This window comes from Lissotriton helveticus, chromosome 5_1, assembly GCF_964261635.1.
Source record: "Lissotriton helveticus chromosome 5_1, aLisHel1.1, whole genome shotgun sequence".
NCBI lineage: Eukaryota > Metazoa > Chordata > Amphibia > Caudata > Salamandridae > Lissotriton > Lissotriton helveticus.
This window is the reverse complement of record NC_136065.1, coordinates 309,300,980-309,324,273: the sequence shown is the minus strand read 5'-3', so window position 1 is coordinate 309,324,273 and position 23,294 is coordinate 309,300,980. Positions and strand designations below refer to the sequence as shown.

General features: G+C 52.1%; 1 pseudogene; it reads left to right on the top strand.

Moving 5' to 3' along the window:
• The first annotated feature begins 3,263 nt into the window (after positions 1-3,263).
• LOC144752454 (inactive phospholipid phosphatase 7 pseudogene) lies at positions 3,264-4,061 on the top strand (annotated as a pseudogene).
• The last annotated feature ends 19,233 nt before the right edge of the window (positions 4,062-23,294 follow it).

Below are 23,294 nucleotides of genomic sequence, written 5' to 3'. Positions count from 1 at the left end.
GTCGTGCTGGGCGAATAACAGTGGCTTGGCATGCTACCCTAAGAGATCATCAGTGGATAAATATCTGCAAACATTTTTCCCATCATCTTTTGAGTGTTTTATTGCTAGTAATACCTCAAGTTTACCACTGCCAATGTTTGGGAATTCTAAAAAGCAGTACATTTGGATGCATTCAAGGAGTACGTCTATGGGTGCAGATTTGCTACTTTTTCGGGGGTGAAGAGCAGAATAAAGCCTTTGTGTGTGTGAGGGAGGGCGTAGGCGCGCGAGGCGGGATTCCAACAATTCCTGGTCGCGGTGAGAAAGAATGTATGGACTCTGAAAACGCCCTTTTGGGGGGTGAATTGGTGAGTATGGGGCCTATTTATAAAGAAGTGGCGCAGTGCAGCAAGAAAAGTTGCTGTGTTGTGTCACCTGGAGAGGAGAGCTGCGCCATATCTTCAAAGAAATGGTACACCTCTACTCTTTTCATGCGCTGCTGCACTTTGGGCTACAGGCATCGCTGTACCATAGTACAAAGGTGTCCGAGTTATGGTCAGGAGAGTTTTTGTTCAGGAATGGATACCTTCCTGGGCAAAACTATCTTTGGAGGCTTGTAACTCTTTGCATGTATGCTGCAGAACACGCAAAGAGCAAACAACGAAGAGAAATTAGTTATTCCTCAGTCAAGAGCATCATTTTGGCACAAATCCATGTCTACAATTCTTTGTAAATATGGGTTTGCTTCAGAATTCATGGGTGGGTGCAAAGGAATGCCCATGCAGCACCCTGTGTAAAGTCTATGTGACACAAAGTGAGGCAAAGCACTGCAATGCACTGCATTGAGTTACCTTTTCTTACAAAGCCACACAAATCGACATTTACATGGCTCTGTAAACACTAAAAAGTTATTTATGTTGTGGCTGCCTCAAAACACTGATGCAACCCTGAGGCAAAATAATGTAAATCTGGGCCTAAATATATTTAAGTGAATGATCCAAAAACGGAACAAGTTAAAACCTCTGAATGAAGTCAGGATAACAAGATAAACCGGCACAGGCATAATAGACCCTCCTCGGGCCACCAGACCCAACTACCTAGCCAATAATGTACTTATTTAGGGGTGTCACACCCCAAACACACAACGTGAAACTACTCCCCTGGGTCATGTCTGTCCAACCCTTACAATTACAAAACTGTGCTCAATGGAGTATTCACGTACTAGATACAGCACAAGTAAAAATTCAATAATGGTGTGCCTCAGGAGAGACAGTTGGGGAGGGGTTGTCTTTCCCATAAATTTCACAAATGTGTTAACTGGGAGTGAGGCTGCATTTGTAACCCCAACACATTGTAGAGATGCGTGCCTGGTCAGGCGTCGTGCACAGAAATCAGGTGACATTGTGCATTGAAAGAGATGATGCTTGCACACAAAGGTCTAGAAAGTACACAACTTTCTGCACTGGAGAGAAGTCTGTCAAATCCAAGAGATTACAGTACTGTTCTCGGCGAGTTCAAACATTATATTTGCAGATCCGGGTGTTGCTTTAGTTTCGAATAATGCCATCCCGTTGGGCTGTACAACAAAAATACACGAACAATTTTTCGGATTACCAATACATGCTCCTCCTCTTTAATACCTATGTGCCCCTGAGTGTGGTGTGGGGCCTGTGTTGTATGCATGAGACACCAGATAAATTATATTTTCGGGCTGGAGCGGGGGCCATCCCTGGTCATATGAGCAGCTCTTTCAAGGCTACTCACCCCCATGACCTCAGAGTGCCCTGTCCTAAGGGTCCTTTGAAAAACACCTGAGAATGACCACCCTCCCCAGACCACTGGGCCACGCAGCCCTCTCTTGACCACCGTAAGTAGGGAAGAAGCCAAATAGTCGTGTTTGTGTGTGTGTTTTTTTGGGGGGGGCGGTAATTAAAAATTTCTGTCTGAAATGGCGTCATCCCTCATAGGAAGTGATGTCACAATCTTATCATACCCTTAATGCGAAAAGGCTTTTCACCTGGCGCGGAGGTGACCTGGTCCAACAACCTCGGACTGGGTGGTCTGCAGAGGGATTCTACATTGCTTGCGGGGTAGAAGTCAATGCTGTTGTCCCTGTACCCCTATTTTGCTTGCAGGGCACCCAACAGCAAGGAAGAGCAGTGGGTGGTAAATAAACATAGCACCTTTTTAGGTTTTGCCTGGCGAAAAGATGCGCTCTGCGCATCTTTTTCGCGCAGGCGAAATCCTGATGAGAACTGTAGTGTGGCTTTGGGTCGGCCCTCGTCATTCATTGGCTGGCTCCATAAATGGAGCCTAGCCATTGGACGAGGGGCCTGTCCGTCAATGCCGGACCAGATTCGGGGGCGTTCCCGAGATTCTTTGGCTTTTGCCGACGTCACGCGACGTCAGCCGAAAGCCGGGAACGCCCCCGAATCTGGTCCGGCATTGAAGGCACCCGGAAGAAGTCCAGGTGAGTGCTTGCTTTTTTTTTTTGTCGGTTCCCACCCCCTCTCCCTGTCTCCGGACCCCGTTCCCGCCCCCCTACCGCTGCCTCGCTCTCCGTGTCTCCCCGGCCCCGTTCCCGCCCCCCTACCGCTGCCTCGGCTCCCGTTCCCGCCCCATCCCGGTTCCAGTTCCATTATAGGAATACGATATTGTGGTGATGAATAATTCTGGCACATTAGTTTTGTCAAGGATATTGTGTCACTGATCAGGTTAAAATCCCAACCAGTTATACTAAATTCTAAATGACGTGTTGCACAGTGACGCCGGTTAAAAGACTGAACCTGGTTAAAAGTATTGCACGCGTAATTGCCCATTTGACAGCTGTGGAACTTTTATTCCCACGCAGATTCTACCGTGAAAATGGCCCGCCTGCTGGTAAGAGCGGGGTCTGCACAGGACTGGCCCCCGGTTATAGTCTGCTCTGCATGTTGTTGGCGAAGGGGGTGGGCGCTCGAGTGAGAAGGGTCCTTCCAAAAGAGCTGCAGTTGGCACATGTGATGTAACCAGAGTCGGGAGCGGCTGTGTGCTGACCTCACTCAACCGGCCCTCCTCGCTGTCTTGGGACACACGACACTTGATTTAGATCCCAGAAGGGGGCCGGCAGCAGCTGCAGGGGACGGGATTAAGAGGGACGGGAAGGAGGCCTGCTTTGAAACTACAATCCCCGTCATCCGTCACTCATGCCCATCGGGACTGAGCCAGAGACGAGGTTTAAATAACCCAGAGCCGAGCCCACCAAACCTCCTCATCCTGCACGGCTCTACCTTTGCGCGGTGACCATTGGCTATTTGGCAGTCCTGTCAGAGCCTGATTGGTGGACGGCGGGGCCAGCCACAGTCTCCTCAAGCTTGGTGGGAGAGGAACGTAAACAGCATGGACATACCTTTCACTCTATATTTATCTGCTCGAGTCTGTTGCAAGCAGCAGGAGCTGGGGCTGCAGCAGGCATTCCAGATATATGAAGGCTCAAAAAGAAATATATTTCAGCGTCGCTTGTTTAACTGTAAAGGAAATACTTTAAAGAAAATAGATATAGCATTTCTCTGTTATTATTTTTTTAACACAGCAGGTTTGGGACGGCACAGCTTGCCATGCCTGCCCCTCAGAGCAGATCTCGAGCCAGGGACCGGAACAATGTCCTGAACAGACCAGAGTTTATGTCTTTGAACCAGCCCTTGCGAGGGAACCCAGAGAACCGGGGTTCGAGCAGGAAGCAGAGCGCGCAGTTTTCTCAGTTCGCATCGCCCAATGAGGGCACCAGCAAAGACAGCCGGCAGTCCCAGCAGCTGCCCGAGGAGGACTGCATACAACTGAACCCTTCCTTCAAGGGCATCGCCTTGAACTCCATGTTGGCCATCAACATCTGCATGTCCAAGAGGATAGGGGTGTGCGCCAGCAGTGCTTCATCTTGGGGCAGTGCCCGCTCTATGGTCAAACTCCTCGGGGTCACCGGGCACGGAATCCCCTGGCTGGGGGGTGTCATCATCTGCCTGTGGAGGAGCAGCACGCTGGCTGGGCAGGAGGTGCTCCTGAACCTCTTCATGGGTAAGTTGGCTTCCTTCTCTGCTGAGTGCTGATGATTCAGCCCTAGGGGACCATGCTTCTGGTTGGCAAGAGATTCCGTTTCACTTGTGACACCTGTTTTCCAGTTCTGGGCTTCACTTTAGCTTTCATTCTACTCTGGTACTTTGGTGCAGTTGCCAGTTGGGATAGGTGAAACTAACCAGGACAACTCCAAAACGTAACTGGGTTTTTAAAAGAAAGCAAAGGACAGAAAACTTGTTGACATGCTCAGATTAATTTAACTGGGAGCACTTAGCTTATTGGAAATAACCTATTTTGGAGATCACAATCTACGCCTATAAAGATTCTGAGAGTTCAGTTTCTTCTCCTGAGTGTAATGTTGGTCATGAGACTGGAACGGAGAAAGTGCAATTTAGGCCTGTAAATATTCTGAGAGTTCAGCCTTTCTCTCCTGAATGTGTGAGGTTGGAATCCACCTTCTCGAAGTATGAAATTGGAGCCACCCTCTTCTGAATGTGAGATTGGAACCATCCTTCTTCCAGTATGAACTTGGCATCCTCAAGCTTGAGGTTCTGTTCTGAACATGGAAAGCTTCTGTCAGGGTTGTGAGTTTGGATATCTCTTCTCTTAACTGTGAGATAGGAGTGCTTCTGTCTTGTGATTGTTAATATTGGAGTCATCCTTTTTTTTAGCTTAAACTGTATGAAGTGTGACATTAAAAATTCTGTCTTTACCATATTGCATAACTTGTGCTGCTAAATGTGAGGAATTATTGTACCCTAAGAGAAGTTTTCTGGCCCTTCATGGGAGAGTTCAGGAGTGGCATCTGGTCTTCAGTATGAGAAACTCCTTTTTAGGTTTTGCCTGGCGAAAAGATGCGCTCTGCGCATCTTTTTCGCGCAGGCGAAAACCTAATGAGAACTGTAGTGTGGGTTTGGGTCGGCCCTCGTCATTCATTGGCTGGCTCCATAAATGGAGCCTAGCCATTGGACGAGGGGCCTGTCCGTCAATGCCGGACCAGATTCGGGGGCGTTCCCGAGATTCTTTGGCTTTTGCCGACGTCACGCGACGTCAGCCAAAAGCCGGGAACGCCCCCGAATCTGGTCCGGCATTGACGGCTCCCGGAAGAAGCCTTGGAAACAGCAGCCCCGACACAGCCACAGGAGCGCTGGCCCCCGCCCTGCAGCAGCCGCCGAGCAACACCGGCACCCGCAGGTAGGCGCCAGGCCCACTGGGGTGAGGGTGTGTGAAGGAAGGGGTTGTGTCTGACAGTCTGATGCTACCTCTCATCCCGACAGCCCCAGGGGGTGGGGTCTCTTCCTGTTACTTTTATGCTTGGGAACGCGGGGTTGGATGCTTGGGGAACTGTTGATGGGGTGGTCCGAGGGTTTGAAAAGTGTATTCAGGCCTTGCTTTTAAGAGTGGTGGTAGTGACACAAGATGCAGAGGTGGCTAGTTCTATCCTACCGCCGATAGGATGCTGAGCGAAGCAGCTGTAGGGTCAGAGTGCAGTAACGCGAGGGCAGCTGTCATCGAGGGGGTCATCCCCCTTTTCGTGCGGTGTTTCGGAATAGAGGGATCAAGCCCTCAATACTGCCTAGTAACGCAAGGTGTTGAGGCACAGTGGCCCACCCCTGTCAATGATTCGTCGGACCCTCTGTGTACCGCTCTCTGCTGGTGATGCTGTGCACTGCGTCTCTTTTTTGGTGCACGATCCCTGATGCCGGCTGAGTTCAGTGATCGAGGGGTGCACAGTAGACAGTTGCTGCGGTGGAGAAAGCGACATAGCTGTTAGATCGGATTCCCACAACCCATTTCAAAGCGACTTGCACCACCTATATTCCCTTGCTCATCACACACAACGTGTAGTTCTGCTCTTCCAAGGCCCTACTTCTTCAATGGTTGCAGGAGGATACCGGTATGGATCTGTGATATATTTCTCCGGTGATTGCGGGATTCTGGGCCTGTGATAGAACCCGCCACCGCCCCCTCCCTTTTTGCTTTGCAGTCTGCAAACGCGGTGCAGCTCCGCGCATGGACCTGTGAGGGGCGCGCTCTGGCCCTGACTGCTGCCAAGCACACACCGTTTCCTACAGGGTATGTGCAGGCCGAGCCCAGCTCGCCTGCTGCACAATGAAGCATGCAAACGACCATGTAACCATCTACCGGCCTGGGATCTCGGCGGGCTCTGCTTTGCTGCGCTCGCACGCCCGTGGAGCTGCTTCATACTTAAAGCATCACTTAAGCCGAAACTCACCAAACTGCTACACTGAGACCCGAGTACTCGTTGCATGTGGTCTATACTCTCTATGAAGATGAACCATCAGTTCCTTTTTGGTACTCCGGCTTCACTTCACCATTACATAGAAAGTGACGTTTTTGACAGCTGAAGTCCAGTTTTTGACAGCTGAAGTCCAGCACGTGTTTATTGATCAACATTTCAGGCGCACTCCTCTAGGGGTAGGATTTGATAGAATGCTACTGCTCCGAGTGTAATCTTGATTTTGCTGCTGCACTGTCTTTATTGAAGATCGTTTCTAGTGCAGAACTAGCAGGTGTTATGCAATATTACGTTTAAGGGTCTTATTTTCTTTTACTTGGTTATTTTAATAATTCGGCTGACACGTAGAGGTTCTGTAGCAATATCAGACTCTAATTGTTTAACTTGAAGTTTTGTGTGATTTGTTTTCCTCACTTTAGAGTGCGCTGTGAAACCAGGTGCTTTCTATATGGGTTGTGCCATTATATTTTTTAGTACATCTCACGGTGAGCAAATAAAGTAGTTTGAGGGATCACCGCCACATTGCTCTTGTTTCTAGAAAGCAAGGGGTTGTCTTTTTCTTGTGACTTTCAGTTTGTTTTCATAAAACCATTTGTGCTCACCTTTTAAGTTAATCTTTTTTTAGATGTCTGTTATTGCTCTGCCGAATGCAATGAATGTCAACAGAAAATATCCACACTTGTATCAGTAGTACATTTGATCAAGTTAGTGACAATAATGCTAGATGAAAACTTTTTTGGTCTCACAGGCGGAACGTTAGACTCTTGGCAGTTAACTTTGAATTATTGACCAACTAAAATATATTTTGTTTTCTCGAAACAATCTTGGGAGTTTCTCATTGTTGTTAGTAGTGTTTGTTTTTGTCTGTGCAGTATAACCTGGGACTGAACACTTTAGTGTTAATGTACAGAATTGTCAATGTCTGAGTCAACATGGCGCAAAGACATGGCAAGGGCTGTAAACGCAACTTGGAGTTCATTTAGGATTTGCAGTTTCACAGAGCATTCGGAAAGTATTCGTTTCACTATCCTGTTATGTTCGAATAAACTTGAGGCTGGAAGGTCTTCGTTTTTTACCACACACGTGTTGGGGATCGTATCTGTGGGTGTTTGTGTGTGTCATTTGCAAGAGAATAAGCTATTGGCATTGTAAATGACAATGCCATTTATTTATGTTTAAAAAAAACATAAATAAAAATAATGTCAAGAGCAATGCCAATAGCTCTAACTTTAACAAAGGCAAAACCATTGCATTGTAAATGCTTGTTATTAGACAGGTGTTGAGTAACCAGACATTACAGTAAGGAGCACAGGAAGTGTTTGGTGTTAAAGGTTTTGGGTGTGGGGAGTCTGAGTGACTGGCTGTCAGGTGTGGGGAGTGTGAGGTGCTGATTGGCAGGTGTGGAGAGTGTGAGGTGCTGATTGGCTGGTGTGAGGAACTCGTTGTCAGATGTGGGGAGTGTGAGGTACTAGTTGTAGGTGTGGGGAGTGTAAAGTACTAGTTGTCAGGTGTGGGGATTGCGAGTTACTAGTTGGCAGGTGTGGGGAGTGTGAGGTACTAGTTGTCAGGTGTGGGGAGTGTGGGGTACTAGTTGTCAGGTGTGGGAAGTGTGAGGTACTAGTTGTAGGTGTGGGGAGTGTGAAGTACTAGTTGTCAGGTGTGGGGAGTGTGACATACTGGTTGTCAGGTGTGGGGAGTGTGGGGTACTAGGTGTCAGGTGTGGGGAGTGTGAGGTACTAGTTGCCAGATGTGGGGAGTGTGAAGTGCTGATTACCAGATGTGGGGAGTATGAGGAACTAGTTGGACCTCATTATCTGGTGTGGTGAGTGTGAGGAACTCGTTGTCAGATGTGGGGAGTGTGAGGTACTAGTTGTCAAGTGTGGGGAGTGTGAAGTACTAGTTGTCAGGTGTGGGGAGTGTGGGGTACTAGTTGCCAGATGTGGGGAGTGTGAAGTGCTGATTACCAGATGTGGGGAGTATGAGGAACTAGTTGGACCTCATTATCTGGTGTGGTGAGTGTGAGGAACTCGTTGTCAGATGTGGGGAGTGTGAGGTACTAGTTGTCAAGTGTGGGGAGTGTGAAGTACTAGTTGTCAGGTGTGGGGAGTGTGACATACTGGTTGTCAGGTGTGGGGAGTGTGGGGTACTAGTTGTCAGGTGTGGGGAGTGTGGTGTACTAGGTGTCAGGTGTGGGGAGTGCGAGGTACTTGTTGCCAGGTGTGGGGAGTGTGAAGTGTTGATTACCAGGTGTGGGGAGTATGAGGAACTAGTTGGACCTCATTATCTGGTGTGGTGAGTGTGAGGAACTCGTTGTCAGATGTGGGGAGTGTGAGGTACTAGTTGTCAAGTGTGGGGAGTGTGAAGTACTAGTTGTCAGGTGTGGGGAGTGTGACATACTGGTTGTCAGGTGTGGGGAGTGTGAAGTACTAGTTGTCAAGTGTGGGGAGTGTGAAGTACTAGTTGTCAGGTGTGGGGAGTGTGACATACTGGTTGTCAGGTGTGGGGAGTGTGAAGTACTAGTTGTCAGGTGTGAGGAGTGTGACATACTGGTTGTCAGGTGTGGGGGGTGTGAAGTACTAGTTGTCAGGTGTGGGGAGTGTGAGGTACTAGCTGTCAAGTGTGGGGAGTGTGAAGTACTAGTTGTCAGGTATGGGGAGTGTGACATACTGGTTGTCAGGTTTGGGGAGTGTGAGGTGCTAGTTGTTAGGTGTGGGGAGTGTGACATACTGGTTGTCAGGTGTGGGGAGTGGGAAGTAATAGTTGTCAGGTGTGGGGAGTGTGAGGTACTAGTTGTAGGTGTGGGGAGTGTAAAGTACTGGTTGCCAGGTGTGGGGAGTGTGAGGTATTAGTTGTCAGGTGTGGGGAGTGTGAAGTGCTAGTTGTCAGGTGTGGGGAGTGGGAGGTACTAGTTACCAGGTGTTGGGAGTGTGAAGTGCTTGTTGTCAGGAGTGGGGAGTGTGAAGTGTTAGTTGTCAGGTGTGGGGAGTGGGAAGTGCTAGTTGTCAAGTGTGGCGAGTGTGACATACTGATGGTCAGGTGTGGGGAGTGCGAGGTACTAGTTGCCAGGTGTTGGGAGTGTGAAGTGCTAGTTGTCAGGTGTGTGGAGTGTGAAGTAGTAGTTGTCAGGTGTGGGGAGTGTGAGGTACTAGTTGTCAGGTGTGGGAAGTGTAACATACTAGTTGTCAGGTGTGGGGAGTGCGAGGTACTAGTTGCCAGGTGTGCGGAGTGTGAAGTGCTAATTACCAGGTGTGGGGAGTATGAGGGACTAGTTGGACCTCATTATCAGGTGTGGTGAGTGTGAGGAACTTGTTGTCAGATGTGGGGAGTGTGAGGTACTAGTTGTCAAGTGTGGGGAGTGTGACACACTGGTTGTCAGGTGTGGGGAGTGGGAGGTACTAGTTGCCAGGTGTGGGGATGTGAAGTGCTAGTTGTCAGGTGTGGGGAGTGTGAAGTAGTAGTTGTCAGGTGTGGGGAGTGTAACGTACTGGTTGTCAGGCGTGGGGAATATGAGGTACTAGTTGTCAGGTGTGGGGAGTGCGAGGTACTAGTTGTCTGGAGTGGGGAGCGTGACGTGCTGATTGCCAGGTATGGAGAGTATGAGGAACTAGTTGTCAGGTGTGGGGAGTGTGACATACTGGTTGTCAGGTGTGGGGAGTGTGAAGTACTAGTTGTCAGGTGTGGGGAGTGCGAGGTACTAGTTGTCAGGAGTAGGGAGGGTGACGTGCTGATTGCCATGTGTGGAGAGTATGAGGAACTAGTTCTCAGGTGTGGTGAGTGTGGGGTACTGGTTATCAGGCGTGGGGAGTGTTTGTTGTTGGATTCGATTGTGGGTGTTTTGTGCACAGGGAGTGTGAGTGTCGGGGAGGACGAGAGTGGGTTCGATGGAGTGTGAGTGAGGGTCTGACGAATGAGTGTGAGGAAAATGATTGATGGGAGGTAGCGAGGGTGCAAGAATATGTAACAGATGTGGGGGTGTACGTGTATGCGAGAATGTGTACATGTCTAAATCATTGAATGTCGGTGGAAGGTCGGTGGGGAGCAGGAGTGTAAGTGGGAGGCGTTTGAGTGCGGGTGTGAGGAGCATATGACAGTACCGTGATTTGAGAAGAGCTGAAGCCTGGCACTGGAATGTGTAAGAATAGCACGTGAGTGGGCATGTGTCTGGATGAATGATCCGAGCCTGTGTGTGCTATCCACTGTCTCTTTATGTGTTTACCCAGTGACAGGGGGTGATGGTTTGAGGCAGGGCATTGAAGCTGGGGGTGCCTCATCACTACGGCTGTCGCCGCTTAGGTAGCCTGCCCTTCTGGCCTGCCGGGGTCGCAGTCCGGTTGTCAGCCTGCGCTGCAGGCCCCTGGGATCGGCGGTCTGACACTTGCTCAGCTCTGCCGTGCAGAGAACCCCACAGGCTGCATAATCCATCACACAGCAGGCAATGCGAGGATAATGGCGCCCGAGCTAAGGGGGCGACCAGATGCTCACAACGAGGCTGTCGCTGAAAGTGATGTTAAGAGTCACTCCCCTTGCTCGTTAGACGTGTCCGGACTGGAGATGTGCACGCGTCCTCTGTGTCCACTGCTAGCCACACCCCTGCACCTGCAGCTAGTCATGCAGCTGGTGCTCAGATGAGCAGAAAGACAGGTGAAAGGCTGGCGTCCGCTGAAGAAATTAATTTTGTTTGATTTTGAGACTATTACCCTGGCCTATGGTACCCATTTATTTAGTGATTTGGTAATTTTCTGAGCCAATGTGACACCCTGTCTCATATAGTTTATACTAAGCCGCATTACATTCTTAATATGGTTATGATGAGTAAACCATATTCTGCGCGGGCCTTGCATCAGCATGACGTGTAATCATAATTCTACAACTGTCACGTGACACTCTAATTAGCGTACTCTGCTCTGTCCTACTAGACCACCTGCCCTCGCCAAGAACTGCCGAAGGATGCTTGATCCACCAGAGCCCAAGACACACCACTGTGACACACAATCAGCACACTGCACCCAGTACTTGTCACCAGAGCCCAAGACACACCACTGTGACACACAATCAACACACTGCACACAGTACTTGTCACCAGAGCCCGAGACACACCACTGTGACACACAATCAACGCACTGCACACAGTACTTTTCACCAGAGCCCGAGACACACCACTGTGACACACAATCAACGCACTGCACACAGTACTTTTCACCAGAGCCCGAGACACACCACTGTGACACACAATCAGCGCACTGCACACAGTACTTGTCACCAGAGCCCAAGACACACCAGTCTGACACACAATCAACGCACTGCACACAGTACTTTTCACCAGAGCCCGAGACACACCACTGTGACACACAATCAGCGCACTGCACACAGTACTTGTCACCAGAGCCCAAGACACACCAGTCTGACACATAATCAACGCACTGCACACAGTACTTTTCATCAGAGCCCGAGACACACCACTGTGACACACAATCAGCGCACTGCACACAGGCGCGGTGCGTCCATTGGGGCGTAGGGGCGAAGCCCCACTAAGCCCCATGGACCCACCACGTCGTCACTAGAAGCCAAACACAATTATTTTAAAAAATCGCGCTATCTGCCGCCGGGAAACCGGGAGACACCCGACCTTCCCGGAGTGCGCAAGGGGGGGGGGGGAGGATCGGGCTGCTGCAGCTGCGCAAGTGTATTTTTGGGCACAAACATGCCCGCGCATGCGCAGATCGTTTTCTTGTGAATTCCCCCTTAGAGAGAGGACCAGGGGGCGGGCCGCAGCCCCCGGGGTTACACAGGGCGACTGGGCGAGGAGTCATGGTGCCCCCCCAGCCAATCAGGGCGCAGGATTGGCTGGTCACTACATAGCCCGGTTACATAACCCCTGACGGATAGCACGGCCGACTTTGGTTCTGGGAAACCAGGTTCGAGCCTCTTATCGAACCATAAAAATGTATACATGACTTACTTTGGTGTTAAATAAATAGATATTTTAAAAAACAAATAAAAATGATGTTCCGACTAAGGTGTGAAATTGGTGTTGAATAAATACATGTTTTTAAAAACAATTAATATTAATCATGTATCATTGGTGCTGGAGTACAAGGTTCGAGACTGGTATTAAACACTGACAAGCTGTGTGCTAAGTTATATGGTCATAAAAATACATGAATGATGGATGCAGGATGGGTGGATGCATGAATGGATGCAGGATGAATGATGGGTGAATGGATGGGTGGATGCATGAATGAATGATGGATGCAGGATGGATGCAGGATGGGTGGGTGGGTAGATGAATGAATGATGGATGCAGGATGGATGCAGGGTGGATGGATGGGTGCATGAATGAATGATGGATGCAGGATGGGTGGATGATGGATGCAGGATGGATGCAGGGTGGATGGATGGGTGGGTGCATGAATGAATGATGGATGGATGGGTGGATGCAGGAATGGATGCAGGATGGATGATGGATGGGTGGATGGATGGGTGGATGGATGGATGCATGCATGAATGAATGATGGATGCTGGATGGGTGGATGGATGGGTGGATGAATGAATGATGGATGCAGGATGGATGGGTGGATGGATGGATGGGTGCATGAATGAATGATGGATGCAGGATGGATGGGTGGATGGATGGGTGCATGAATGAATGATGGATGCAGGATGGATGGGTGGATGGATGCATGAATGAATGATGGATGGATGGATGCAGGATGGATGGGTGGATGGGTGGATGCATGAATGAATGATGGATGCAGGATGGATGGGTGAATGCATGAATGAATGATGGATGCTGGATGGATGGGTGGATGCATGAATGAATGATGGATGCAGGATGAATGCAGAATTGGTGGATGGGTGGGTGGGTGGATGGATGGATGGGTGGATGCATGAATGATGTATGGATGGATGCAAGGTGGTTCGGGCTCGCTCGCTGGGCTCGCTCGCTACGCTCGCTGCAATATGCAAATTAGTTTACGCCTCACCACTTTCAAATGTCACCAGCCGCCCCTGACTGCACACAGTACTTTTCACCAGAGCCCGAGACACACCACTGTGACACACAATCAGCGCACTGCACACAGTACTTGTCACCAGAGCCCAAGACACACCAATCTGACACACAATCAACGCACTGCACACAGTACTTGTCACCAGAGCCCGAGACACACCACTGTGACACACAATCAGCACACTGCACACAGTACTTGTCACCAGAGCCCGAGACACACCACTGTGACACACAATCAGCACACTGCACACAGTAATTGTCACCCGAGCCCAAGACACACCACTGTGACACACAATCAGCGCAGTGCACACAGTACTTGTCACCAGAGCCCAAGACACACCACTGTGACACACAATCAGCGCACTGCACACAGTACTTTTCACCAGAGCCCGAGACACACCACTGTGACACACAATCAGCGCACTGCACACAGTACTTTTCACCAGAGCCCGAGACACACCACTGTGACACACAATCAGCGCACTGCACACAGTACTTGTCACCAGAGCCCAAGACACACCAGTCTGACACACAATCAACGCACTGCACACAGTACTTGTCACCAGAGCCCGAGACACACCACTGTGACACACAATCAGCACACTGCACACAGTACTTGTCACCAGAGCCCGAGACACACCACTGTGACACACAATCAGCACACTGCACACAGTACTTGTCACCAGAGCCCAAGACACACCACTGTGACACACAATCAGCGCAGTGCACACAGTACTTGTCACCAGAGCCCAAGACACACCACTGTGACACACAATCAGCGAACTGCACACAGTACTTTTCACCAGAGCCCGAGACACACCACTGTGACACACAATCAGCGCACTGCACACAGTACTTGTCACCAGAGCCCAAGACACACCAGTCTGACACACAATCAACGCACTGCACGCAGTACTTGTCACCAGAGCCCGAGACACACCACTGTGACATACAATCAGCACACTGCACACAGTACTAGTCACCAGAGCCCGAGACACACCACTGTGACACACAATCAGCACACTGCACACAGTACTTGTCACCAGAGCCCAAGACACACCACTGTGACACACAATCAATGCACTTCACACAGTACTTTTCACCAGAGCCCAAGACACACCAGTCTCACACAATCAGCGCACTGCACACAGTACTTGTCACCAGAGCCCAAGACACACCAGTCTGACACACAATCAACGCACTGCACACAGTACTTGTCACCAGAGCCCGAGACACACCACTGTGATACACAATCAGCACACTGCACACAGTACTTGTCCCCAGAGCCCTAGACACACCACTGTGACACACAATCAGCACACTGCACACAGTACTTGTCACCAGAGCCCAAGACACACCACTGTGACACACAATCAACGCACTGCACACAGTACTTGTCACCAGAGCCCAAGACACACCAGTCTGACACACAATCAACGCACTGCACACAGTACTTGTCACCAGAGCCCAAGACACACCAGTCTGACACACAATCAACGCACTGCACACAGTACTTGTCAGCAGAGCCCAAGACACACCACTCTGACACACAATCAGCCCACTGCACACAGTACTTGTCACCAGAGCCCGAGACACACCACTGTGACACACAATCAGCGCACTGCACACAGTACTTGTCACCAAAGCCCAAGACACACCAGTCTGACACACAATCAACACACTGCACACAGTACTTTTCACCAGAGCCCGAGACACACCACTGTGACACACAATCAGCGCACTGCACACAGTACTTTTCACCAGAGCCCGAGACACACCACTGTGACACACAATCAGCGCACTGCACACAGTACTTGTCACCAGAGCCCAAGACACACCAGTCTGACACACAATCAACGCACTGCACACAGTACTTGTCACCAGAGCCCGAGACACACCACTGTGACACACAATCAGCACACTGCACACAGTACTTGTCACCAGAGCCCGAGACACACCACTGTGACACACAATCAGCACACTGCACACAGTACTTGTCACCAGAGCCCAAGACACACCACTGTGACACACAATCAGCGCACTGCACACAGTACTTGTCACCAGAGCCCAAGACACACCACTGTGACACACAATCAGCGCACTGCGCACAGTACTTTTCACCAGAGCCCGAGACACACCACTGTGACACACAATCAGCGCACTGCACACAGTACTTTTCACCAGAGCCCGAGACACACCACTGTGACACACAATCAGCGCACTGCACACAGTACTTGTCACCAGAGCCCAAGACACACCAGTCTGACACACAATCAACGCACTGCACACAGTACTTGTCACCAGAGCCCGAGACACACCACTGTGACACACAATCAGCACACTGCACACAGTACTTGTCACCAGAGCCCGAGACACACCACTGTGACACACAATCAGCACACTGCACACAGTACTTGTCACCAGAGCCCAAGACACACCACCTTGACACACAATGAACGCACTGCACACAGTACTTTTCACCAGAGCCCAAGACACACCAGTCTGACACACAATCAGCGCACTGCACACAGTACTTGTCACCAGACCCCAAGACACACCACTGTGACACACAATCAACGCACTGCACACAGTACTTTTCACCAGAGCCCGAGACACACTACTGTGACACAAATCAGCGCACTGCACACAGTACTTGTCACCAGAGCCCAAGACACACCAGTCTGACACACAATCAACGCACTGCACACAGTACTTGTCACCAGAGCCCGAGACACACCACTGTGACACACAATCAGCACACTGCACACAGTACTTGTCACCAGAGCCCGAGACACACCACTGTGATACACAATCAGCACACTGCACACAGTACTTGTCCCCAGAGCCCGAGACACACCACTGTGACACACAATCAGCACACTGCACACAGTACTTGTCACCAGAGCCCAAGACACACCACTGTGACACACAATCAACGCACTGCACACAGTACTTGTCACCAGAGCCCAAGACACACCAGTCTGACACACAATCAACGCACTGCACACAGTACTTGTCACCAGAGCCCAAGACACACCAGTCTGACACACAATCAACGCACTGCACACAGTACTTGTCACCAGAGCCCAAGACACACCACTCTGACACACAATCAGCCCACTGCACACAGTACTTGTCACCAGAGCCCGAGACACACCACTGTGACACACAATCAGCGCACTGCACACAGTACTTGTCACCAGAGCCCAAGACACACCAGTCTGACACACAATCAACGCACTGCACACAGTACTTGTCACCAGAGCCCGAGACACACCACTGTGACACACAATCAGCACACTGCACACAGTACTTGTCACCAGAGCCCGAGACACACCACTGTGACACACAATCAGCACACTGCACACAGTACTTGTCACCAGAGCCCAAGACACACCACTGTGACACACAATCAACGCACTGCACACAGTACTTGTCACCAGAGCCCAAGACACACCAGTCTGACACACAATCAACGCCCTGCACACAGTACTTGTCACCAGAGCCCAAGACACACCACTGTGACACACAATCAACGCACTGCACACAGTACTTTTCACCAGAGCCCAAGACACACCAGTCTGACACACAATCAACGCACTGCACACAGTACTTGTCGCAGGCCCAAGACACACCACTCTGACACACAATCAATGCACTGCACACAGTACTTGTCAGCAGAGCCCAAGACACACCACTCTGACACACAATCAGCCCACTGCACACAGTACTTGTCACCAGAGCCCGAGACACACCACTGTGACACACAATCAGCACACTGCACACAGTACTTGTCACCAGAGCCCAAGACACACCACTGTGACACACAATCAATGCACTTCACACAGTACTTTTCACCAGAGCCCAAGACACACCAGTCTCACACAATCAGCGCACTGCACACAGTACTTGTCACCAGAGCCCAAGACACACCAGTCTGACACACAATCAATGCACTGCACACAGTACTTGTCACCAGAGCCCGAGACACACCACTGTGATACACAATCAGCACACTGCACACAGTACTTGTCCCCAGAGCCCGAGACACACCACTGTGACACACAATCAGCACACTGCACACAGTACTTGTCACCAGAGCCCAAGACACACCACTGTGACACACAATCAACGCACTGCACACAGTACTTGTCACCAGAGCCCAAGACACACCAGTCTGACACACAATCAACGCACTGCACACAGTACTTGTCACCAGAGCCCAAGACACACCAGTCTGACACACAATCAACGCACTGCACACAGTACTTGTCACCAGAGCCCAAGACACACCACTCTGACACACAATCAGCCCACTGCACACAGTACTTGTCACCAGAGCCCGAGACACACCACTGTGACACACAATCAGCGCACTGCACACAGTACTTGTCACCAGAGCCCAAGACACACCAGTCTGACACACAATCAACGCACTGCACACAGTACTTGTCACCAGAGCCCGAGACACACCACTGTGACACACAATCAGCACACTGCACACAGTACTTGTCACCAGAGCCCGAGACACACCACTGTGACACACAATCAGCACACTGCACACAGTACTTGTCACCAGAGCCCAAGACACACCACTGTGACACACAATCAACGCACTGCACACAGTACTTGTCACCAGAGCCCAAGACACACCAGTCTGACACACAATCAACGCACTGCACACAGTACTTGTCACCAGAGCCCAAGACACACCACTGTGACACACAATCAACGCACTGCACACAGTACTTTTCACCAGAGCCCAAGACACACCAGTCTGACACACAATCAACGCACTGCACACAGTACTTGTCAGCAGAGCCCAAGACACACCACTCTGACACACAATCAACGCACTGCACACAGTACTTGTCAGCAGAGCCCAAGACACACCACTCTGACACACAATCAGCCCACTGCACACAGTACTTGTCACCAGAGCCCGAGACACACCACTGTGACACACAATCAGCGCACTGCACACAGTACTTGTCACCAAAGCCCAAGACACACCAGTCTGACACACAATCAACACACTGCACACAGTACTTTTCACCAGAGCCCGAGACACACCACTGTGACACACAATCAGCGCACTGCACACAGTACTTTTCACCAGAGCCCGAGACACACCACTGTGACACACAATCAGCGCACTGCACACAGTACTTGTCACCAGAGCCCAAGACACACCAGTCTGACACACAATCAACGCACTGCACTCAGTACTTGTCACCAGAGCCCGAGACACACCACTGTGACACACAATCAGCACACTGCACACAGTACTTGTCACCAGGGCCCGAGACACACCACTGTGACACACAATCAGCACACTGCACACAGTACTTGTCACCAGAGCCCAAGACACACCACTGTGACACACAATCAGCGCACTGCACACAGTACTTGTCACCAGAGCCCAAGACACACCACTGTGACACACAATCAGCGCACTGCGCACAGTACTTTTCACCAGAGCCCGAGACACACCACTGTGACACACAATCAGCGCACTGCACACAGTACTTTTCACCAGAGCCCGAGACACACCACTGTGACACACAATCAGCGCACTGCACACAGTACTTGTCACCAGAGCCCAAGACACACCAGTCTGACACACAATCAACGCACTGCACACAGTACTTGTCACCAGAGCCCGAGACACACCACTGTGACACACAATCAGCACACTGCACACAGTACTTGTCACCAGAGCCCGAGATACACCACTGTGACACACAATCAGCACACTGCACACAGTACTTGTCACCAGAGCCCAAGACACACCACCTTGACACACAATGAACGCACTGCACACAGTACTTTTCACCAGAGCCCAAGACACACCAGTCTGACACACAATCAGCGCACTGCACACAGTACTTGTCACCAGACCCCAAGACACACCACTGTGACACACAATCAACGCACTGCACACAGTACTTGTCACCAGAGCCCAAGACACACCACTCTGACACACAATCAATGCACTGCACACAGTACTTGTCACCAGAGCCCAAGACACACCACTCTGACACACAATCAGTCCACTGCACACAGTACTTGTCACCAGAGCCCGAGACACACCACTGTGACACACAATCAGCGCACTGCACAAAGTACTTGTCACCAGAGCCCAAGACACACCAGTCTGACACACAATCAACGCACTGCACACAGTACTTGTCACCAGAGCCCGAGACACACCACTGTGACACACAATCAGCACACTGCACACAGTACTTGTCACCAGAGCCTGAGACACACCACTGTGACACACAATCAGCACACTGCACACAGTACTTGTCACCAGAGCCCAAGACACACCACTGTGACACACAATCAACGCACTGCACACAGTACTTGTCACCAGAGCCCAAGTGTTGGACAGGCCACATGAAGGGCTCGCTCCCTCCCCGCAGGACAGGGCCCGGGCCACCGTCAGCACCATTGCCCGGCCCAGCCGCCATCTTGGACACGGCACCACGAGGCCGCGCGGCCTCAGCCCGACCCCAACCCTGGGCCTGGCCAGGCCCCGACATCCCGGCACCACCCTCCACCCAGGAGGTGAACGGACCACTTGGCAGGTCAATGGGAGTAAGAAGTGTCGATGGCTCTCCCCCGCCAGGTGCCGAGCACCCCCAGCCTCCTCGGGCGCTGGCTCCACCCCCCTGCTGGGTGTCTGGACTCCCTCATCCCAGACCTCCCGACCTCCAAGAGCGAGGGTCCGGACATCAAAGGGCGCCAGACCTATAACTGAGGCCGCCCCAGGACAGGAAGGCAGTTGTATCCTGGAGTCGAGAGACACCGCGACAAACTCATCCTCGTGGGACCTGCTGGCGCTGCCGCGGCCCTCTGCAACCTTCATCCTCGGGGGACCTGCTGGCGCTGCCGCGGCCCGTTGTAACCTTCATCCTCGTGGGACCTGCTGGCGCTGCCGCGGCCCGTTGCAACCTGCATTCTCGTGGGACCTGCTGGCGCTGCCGCGGCCCGTTGTAACCTTCATCCTCGTTGGGACCTGCTGGCGCTGCCGCGGCCCGTTGCCACCTACGACCTCTTCGGGACCTGCCGGCGCTGCCGCGGTCTGACCCATCCGAACACCGAGCTCGAGGATTGTGAGCTATCACCGTTACACCTCCGTACCCGTGGGTACCAAGACTGTCCCGCTACCCCCTTCCCTTACTAGAGACTAGAATTGAGAGGATCATCGTGTCCTAATCGCCTTGTATCGTACCACTCTACTACCAGAAGTGCCTATAAAAGGTGTTACCCTGATCTTTGTGTGGTGTCCATCTGTGGGGGGGAAGTTACCTGTCTGTGCGATCACTGTGCTCGGCCGACCCTCCAGGTCCCCGTCCAACATTGGTGGCTAGCGGCGCGATCCGAACCAACGCGTACCGTACAGACAGTAACTCACCCTACGACTAAAACCACAATGACGACCAAAGAGAGCGGATCGGCGGAGAAGTTCCAGATGGAAAAGCTGGAAGAATACAACCACCGAGAGCTCAAACAATTTTGCATGGACTTAGGCATTGCTACCACCGGGCTAAGCACAAAAGAAGACTTCAAAAACGCCCTAGAGGCCTGGACAGAGACAAATACCGCAACCCCCCGGGACCCCGCAGCCCCGGAAGTCAACACCACCCGGACGGAGGAACGGAGAACAGGCCCTTCCCGTGAAGAGATCCAAGAGCGGGAAAAAAATAGATTACACGAGTTAGACTTGGCACGACTCAGATTAGACGGAGAATTGAAACTGGCGGAACAAAAAATAAACTTAGAACACTTACGGCTCAGAGAAGAGCGAGAGGAAAAACAGAGACAGAGAGACCTCGAAGAAAAAAGACTGGCATACGAGCACGAGTGCAAACTAGCGGAGATAGAAATACGCAAACTGAACAAAAACCTAGGGGTGCCCGAGCAACCGCACTCCCCGGGTCCTACCGAGCAGAAGGTCCACATCCCCAAGGATGTGGTCCGAGAATATCACCGGAACGACGACATACAGCAGTGGTTCAAGGCCTATGAGATTGCCATGACCGCCCACCGGGTCGCTCGAAGTGACTGGGGAGCCGGTCTATGGGGGAGATTCGTCAACGAGGGTCGTGATGCCCTGCTGCAGCTTCCGGACCATCAAATGACGTCCTATGACCACATGAAGGCCGCCCTCCTCAGTCGATATGGGCTTACACCCGAAATGTACCGCCAGAGGTTCCGCAACTGCACCCGGATCCCAGGTACAACGTGGTTGGAATACGTGAACTATTTCAGCCGAGCCTTCGAGGGGTGGATCAAGGGTAACAACGTAACCACTTACGAACAACTCTTCAATCTCATTGTGTGGGAGCACCTCTCCAACAACTGCTTCGTCGAGCTCAGGCAGCACCTCCTCGACAGTAAATTAACTGAACCCCGGCAGCTCGCCACCGAGGCTGACCGGTGGGAGAGCACCCGAGTGGCCCGGAGTGGGCCGAACGAACAGAACAGAACCAACCAAGGTCATCATCGTCCCCGAGGAGGAGGAGGAGGCCCGGGCCGGGGCAGAGACGCCGTCCCGGCCGCGCCCACTAACGCCACCCCGGCCCCAGCAGGCCGGGGAAACCCCCCGATGCGCCCGGGGTTCCGAGCTAACGTGACGTGTCATCGATGCCAGCGAGTCGGCCACTATGCCAGTGACCCGACCTGCCCGAAGAACCAGGTCCCCGGGCCCCGCCAGATGGCGGCCGCCGCCCTGGGAGAAGAACAAGTCTCCGAAGACACGGAGACCTATGAGTCGGAGCAGTTCGAGTGGGAACCCGCCGCCATGACCCTGGCATGCCTGGGAGGATGAGACATGGTCCCGCGGACTCCCCTGCCCGCCAACACTCGGAAGTACAGCCAATGGGTGAGCATCAATGGGCACCAGGCCGAGGCCCTGCGTGACACCGGGGCCAGTGTGACGGCCGTCCGTTGTCACCTGGTGACCCCAGAACAAATCCTACCAAACGTACTTTGCCCCGTCCGATCGGCAGATAACTCGGAGAGCCTGTGTCGGATGGCCTGCGTCCCCTTCGAATCGGGAGGAGTGTCCGGCATGCTGAGAGTAACTGTCCGCGACGATGCCCCCGTGGACTGCCTCCTGGGGAACGATCTCGAGAGCTCCCCGTGGGCCGCTGTGGAAAGAAGAGAGCATCTGGGGATGTTGGGTCTCCCGGACTGGGCGTGCGTAACCACCCGGTCCATGGCCACCCGCACCATCCCTAGACCAGAAGAACCAGAATGGGCAGCACCTCCGCCCTCGATCACTCCAAAAGAAGACTTCCTCCAGACCGACCACCCGGACCCCACCACAGAGGGGTCCACACAGCCCCCCGAGCTTCCCAACCTGGCTCAGTGGCGTCAAGAAGGGGGACCCACCCAGGAACAATTCCGGCAGGAGCAAAAGACCTGCCCCTCCCTCGAGGGATTGCGACAGCAAGCGCTCGCCCAGAGCCAAGGAGACACCACCGGGGCCCACTGGGTTTATTGGGACAATGATCTCTTGTACAGCGAGCAGAAAATCGCAGAACTGGGGGCCGGGCGAGTGCTGGTGGTGCCCCTCCACTTCAGAGACTTCCTGTTGAACCTAGCCCATGATGTCCCCCTGGCCGGGCACCTGGGCCAAGACAAGACCTACCACCGCCTGGTGACTCACTTTTTTTGGCCCAAAATAAGAAATGACGTCTCCAACCATTGCCGGTCCTGCCCGACCTGCCAGGCCAGCGGGAAGAGCGGCCGCAAACTCAAGGCACCCCTACAACCATTCCCCGTGGTGACCACCCCGTTCGAAAGGGTGGGAATAGACATTGTGGGGCCCCTGGACCCCCGAACAGCACAGGGGCATCGCTTCATCCTGGTCCTGGTGGACCACGCCACCCGCTATCCTGAGGCGGTCCCCCTTCGTACTATAACAGCCCCAGTAGTGGGTCGAGCCTTGATGGGGATCTTCTCTCGAGTGGGCTTCCCCCG